At 48.4% G+C, this 6000-nt stretch overlaps 1 non-coding gene across 1 annotated transcript; it reads left to right on the top strand.

Moving 5' to 3' along the window:
* Positions 1–683: 683 nt before the first annotated feature.
* Trnak-cuu (transfer RNA lysine (anticodon CUU)) lies at positions 684–755 on the top strand. Its single transcript has one exon. It is a non-coding gene; the product is annotated as a tRNA-Lys (tRNA).
* The last annotated feature ends 5245 nt before the right edge of the window (positions 756–6000 follow it).

Genomic DNA, 6000 nt, shown 5'->3' with positions numbered 1-6000 from the left:
TTCACGCTTCTGCATAAACAACTGCTGGCGCCTCGCCTCCCAAGCATTCCTTTTGTCAGGTTCTATTGTTTTCATATCTCCCGTTTTGCGGTGTGGTCGATCGCTTAATTAGCGGAGGCGCGGTTTCGTACTAAGGATGATGTTCAATTAAAGCAACGCATGCTTCGCTTATACGGTTTCGGAAGTTAGCAAGTGGCCCGTTATTTGCAATCACTGTTGCCAATTAGCCACAAGCATTTCATATTTCGTGCCTTCACCATGAACAACAGAGATAGCCTCGTTCTTCGACTGAAACAAACAAAGAAAAAAAAAACATGATAATATTCGTTATATGCCGTACTACCTCGAATGAAGGAAAGAAGGTGACTTTTCAAGGGCTCGTTTTTCTCGGTTAGACATATTATCATGAGCACTAACAGACAATACTGCCAATGAAAGTATAGGAGATGTTATTTGTAGTAATTGGGATATAAATGTGAAGAAAGTAAAGTGGACGAAAAGATAACTTGCCGCCGGCAGGGACCGAACCTGCGACCTTCGAATAACGCGTCCGATGCTCTACCACTGAGCTACGGCGGTGGACGTCATCCTCCCGTCCACTTTATGGGGTATATATGTGCATTTGAACCTAGGAGTGTTAGTCAGCGCCGATCGCAGCCATGGCGGCGAGTGGACGGATGACCGCCGCCGTAGCTCAGTGGTAGAGCATCGGACGCTTTATTCGAAGGTCGCAGGTTCGGTACCTGCCAGCGGCAAGTTATCTTTTCGTCTACTTTCCTTTCTTCACCTTATATCCTAATTAATACAAATAACATCTCCTATGCTTTCCTTGGCATTATTGTATCTTAGTTCTCATAATATTGTGTCTAACAGAGAAAAACGAGCCCTTGAAGAGTCACCTTCTTTCCTCCATTCATAGCGAGGGCCTCGTTCTGGCAGACTTGATGCCTTCAGGTAGTATGCGAGGGATTATTGCTCAGCTGCCAGCTCGCAAAAAGATCACGTGTTACGTGGCGCCAACAGGCAGAAGAAGTGTTCCACACTCGCCGCCACGGCTGCGATCGGCGCTGACCAACACTCCTAGGTTTATTGCACATATATACCCCAAAAAGTGGACGGGAGGATGACGTCCACCGCCGTAGCTCAGTGGTAGAGCATCGGACGCGTTATTCGAAGGTCGCAGGTTCGGTCCCTGCCGGCGGCAAGTTATGTTTTCTTCCACTTTACTTTCTTCACCTTTCTTTCCTAATTACTACAAATATCATCTCCTATACTTTCCTTGGCATTATTGTCTGTTAGTTCTCATAACACCTCGAATGAAGGAAGGAAGGAAAACAGAAAAGGTGAAGGCAGGGAGGTTAACCAGAAACACTTCCGGTTGGCTACACTACCCTGGGGGATCTGAGAAGGGGAATAGAAAGACGAGAAATAGAGAGGAGGGAAGAGATAAACAAGACAGAGAAGAGAGACAGTGAATTCACTGCAGCGTGCGGGATTGCACGATAAGTCAGAGGCGTTCGCACAAGCCCGTCGTTCTCAAAGAGCACAATAGTGCTTTCACTGCCTTGTGGGCCGTCGAGAGATGTGGACGGTGCTGTAGTGGCACCTGCACGGAAATTGGCCGATCATCCAGTCGCCGCAGTGCATTCGAAAGTAGTTGTCTCTCCGAGGCAAAACGATGGCAGTGGCGCAGCAAGTGCTCGATGTTTTCTTCGGTGCCGCAAACATTGCATGCCGCACTGTCAGTCATTCCGATTAACGTTGTGTATGCCTTCGTAAAAGCAGCTCCCAACCAAAGGCGATAGAGAAGCGAAGCATAGCGTCGCTGAAGGCCGGATGGAGGTCGGACTGACGGAATGGAACGCACCAAGCATAAGACATACCAGACTACGTCAACTGAACCCTTCGAATGTAGCACGAAACGCAAACACTCACAGCGTCCCTTATACTCTCTCCTAAGACGACTGGAAGGCAAAAACCATCATTTTTTTCTCAGTCGATGTATTGATCCTGCCCAGCCACCCTCCGAAAGCATTCTACACCTCACCTGGTTTTCCACGGCCTCCGTGATCGGCTCACCTTTGACCAAGCAACGATGTCATGTGATGACGTCATCATGTGACGTCATGGTTACATCATAATGACGTCACATATTTCAGCGTTATATATGTGACATCACGATGACGTCATATGGTGACGTCAACACGTGATAATGATTTTTCGAATCACTCGTGTAGACGCTGCCGACGGGGGACGCCGGTCAATTTTCGCGTTTGATGAGGCATTCAAGGCTTTTGCTTTAAAAATTCCGGGCCCGTATTCCATAAAACGTCTTGTGCTAAAAATTCACGGTGCGGGAGATATAATTAGGGAAGCCGGCTGACCAATGGGGAATGCCCCAACGAGAGAGAAGCTTTGAGAATTCGGCCCCCAGATTCTAGTAGTAGTCGCATAATGCCAAAAATTAATGTTCTCCGAAGAGGAAATGTATCGATAAATAAAGGGTTGTTAAGAGGAGCGATACGCGCTCAGTTCTGCGTGGCAGTCAAGTACACTTCTGCGGTCACGTTGAACTGATAGCTGAGAGAAAACGTACGAAGCCATTTTCGCTGTACTTCCAGTGTAAATACAGCGAACTTGAACGTTAGCCTCGACTCTTAAAGGTCTGCAAGCCGCCAGGGACGTAATTGATTAATTATGAGGAAAGAAAGGAAAAATAAAGAAGTCCGTGCCAGAAAGAATTCACTTTGATAGTAGAATACCCTAAGTGCATCGAAAGACTCCCGCTCGTTTATCATGATTTGGGTCCTTTTCCGGCGATTCCTCCCTCCGCACCGGGCTATTCGCCAAATTAAAGCCAGAAGTGTTTACTATACACGCCGACTGAATCCGGTGAAAGCACTGCCACGGCCTTTTAATGTTTCAGGAAAGCAGCCATCCGAACAAACATGGTCACCATGACTTGCAGCATCGTCACCGCAAGAGTCCTTAGCCGACGAGTACAATATGCAAAAAAAACAATAAATAAATAAAGCACCACAGGCCAGACATCCGCGTATCAGAGTGTCTTCATCGCGATTATACCTTACCAGTCCCTGAAGTGCTCTTTGAGGAAGACCGCTCCTCCGTTTAATTAAAGGCCGAGCATCTCCAAACTTGCTGGTCGTTCAAAATGATCGCAGACCCCGTAGCATGCGTCTCTGTCGGCCCGTGTCGAGTGAATAAACATCGCGTCTTCCTAACAGTTTCGAATCCTTCTTCTCTCAGATCTACAGCTCGCCCCTGGAGTTTCGCGCATGCGCCTTCGGCGTTCTCTTCTTCCCAGTTGTCGTCTCGTTCGAATTTCCCTATGTCGCAGCCCGATACTTCTTTTCTTCGCGTTCCTATCGAAGCAGGAACTATGCTCCCGTGAACTTCGAAAGAGCGAAACGTAATTCGAGAGGCTGCATTTTTAACGAAGCTTCGTGACAGGGGCGGTAGACACGCGTGCAACACTCTTTGCGCGCGGTTTCTTTTCTCTCACCTCTCTCAAACTCTCTCCCACTCTCTTTTTCTTCCTTCTCGTCCGTCGCTTCGATACTAGAGACAGCAAAGCACGCAGGCATTTCGTCCCCTTTTCAATCGCTGATGTGTTTTCCGCCCTGCATGCCACCGCATTTTGTTCTACGTACGTGCTGTTTCGCGAACTTTCCTCTTTTAGCATACCCACTGATTTCATCTGTCCCTCGTGTCTCCGCGCCGTTCATTGCCTCTTCGTTATCGTTTCTTTTTCGTCTTTAATACTCTTTCACTACACGTGCAAAGAAACAGCAGCTAACAACCCGGCGAGGAAAATTCGCAGCCGCTTCGTAGACGAAGCATTTCTCCGCAGCCACGTGGGGACGCTTTTTTGCTCCATCTCTGTTTCACATTCTGATGCTCGTTCCTTGCCCCTTTGTGTGTTTCGGCCAACCGTGTTCATCGTGTGTTGCAGCCGAGAAGGTGCCGCAGTTCCAAGCTCTAGTCGCGTTGCAAATTAAGTTCTGCCTTCAGAATCTCTCGTTCGGCGTCGTAGCGGGAACAGTCGCAGAGTACGTGCTTTAAGTCTTCCCGAGTGTTACATGTCGTGCACGTGGCTGAGTCCGACTGCCTGATCTTGTGCTTGAAGTATTTCGTGTAGGCAACGTTCAGTTTCAGCCGGCGAATGCACGTTTCATCTTGCCTGGTTCGTCCCTGTGGCATGTGAAAGCTACACGTCGGGTCTATTCTGTGCAGTGGTCCGTACTGGCTATTTGTATCGCACCATATTGTTCGCTGTAGATTCCGCGTGAACGCAGGTACCAAAGTCGCTGCACCTTTCCTTGAAAAAAGAATGTCGATTTTCTCAGATGCCGTGTCATGTGCAGCTCTGGCGGCGGTGTCAGCAGGAACATTCCCTTCTATGCCGCAGTGAGCTGGTAGCCACTGCAGTACTACATCGTGGTGTAGCTCATTAGCATTATTGCCTAGGCGCCTGATGTCCAGGACTAGTTGATCTTGCGTACGTGGTGATTTTAGGGACTGCAGTGCGGCTCGTGAGTCGGAGAATATCACCCAAGAGTCGGGTCTCTGATCTTTGATATATGCAAGAACCCTCCGCAGTGCAGCCAGCTCAGTGGCAGCGGCGGAAGTACGGTGACCGAGAGTGGCGACGATGGTGACATTCGCGAACGGTATCCACACACCTACAGCAGATGATCCATCTGTGACAGACCCATCTGTATAAACGTGATGGCGGTTTCTATAGTTGGTGTTAATGTGTTCGAGAGCAAAGTATGTCAACGCTGGCCCAGGCGCGTTTCTCTTGCTCTTGAACCCCGGCACTGTCGTGATTATCGTCCAGGAAGGAAGCTGCCACGGAGGCCCCGTCAATATCGACGGCTTTTCATACGTCAGGGGGAGTAACATCCGCACGTCAGAAGTGGTGACTGAAGCAAGTGGATGATCTTGTACCCTGGCCGCAAAACGCAGACAGACTCGGAGGAGCTCTTGCTTCATTAACAGGGCAGCCGAAAGACGTTTGCTTTCTGTCAAGGTCCCTACTGTCGATGTGTTTTTCGGTAAGCCTAGGTACACCCTCAACGCTTTGGCTTGCATGCTTGTGAGCACCCGAAGATTTGATTAGGTGAGGCTCTGTAGTGCAGGAGGAGTGTACCGCAGGAGATCTTCACATGATGCTGTATACATGTGCAGTAGTGCACTCACGGAGCAGCCTTCAGCTTTACTTGACATCATGCGGAAGATGTTCGCGTATGATTCGAGCTTCTCTTTGAGTGATCGAATGTGAGGAGACCACGTCATCGATCTATCGAAGGTCACTCCCAAGAATTTGTGACTTGACACGAAGTGTAGACTATATACATTTTATTGTTCATAATTCGTATCTCGTGTTGAGTTCCGGATTCCGCTTTCCTTTCATGATCACCGCTTTATGATCCATGAAATGTAGAGCCGATGGTTCTTTGATCGGAACCTGAAGTAGGCAAGGACAAGGTCTGTGCACGTCCCGCTGATGATTATTGGCTGTTCACAGTCATACGAAATGCATCGTAGAGCGTATCGAGACGTCATATACTGCACAAGCCAGTCGTTGTCGGTGATGTCAACGTTAAAGTCACCGACTAGCACGAAGAGGTTGTTCTTGTATTTTTGTTTCATAGCCGCTCATTGCTAGATCGATGTACTTTTCTACGTTGCCTTGGGAGAGACTCGGAAGCAGGTATACTGTCATGACGACGGTTCCTCTGGTTAGTTTTGCTGCAGCGTCTTCTCCGTTGAGAGGGCGTGCACCCCAGCGCCCTCTCGTGTATTTTTTTCACAGATGTGTTTTTAATAATCACTTTCGATTTTTGTTCGGTTTTCGGTGCACCCTCTCGTGTACTTTTTTGTTCACAAAAGGGCTTTTTTTACGATGCGCCCTCTCGTGTATTTATTTTTTTCACAGATTATTTTGTGAGTTTCGGTTTCGGTTTTGTGTTCCGT

This window comes from Rhipicephalus sanguineus, chromosome 6, assembly GCF_013339695.2.
Source record: "Rhipicephalus sanguineus isolate Rsan-2018 chromosome 6, BIME_Rsan_1.4, whole genome shotgun sequence".
Classification (NCBI taxonomy): domain Eukaryota; kingdom Metazoa; phylum Arthropoda; class Arachnida; order Ixodida; family Ixodidae; genus Rhipicephalus; species Rhipicephalus sanguineus.
The sequence above is the reverse complement of the archived record's forward strand: the minus strand, read 5'-3'. Positions and strand labels throughout refer to the sequence as shown.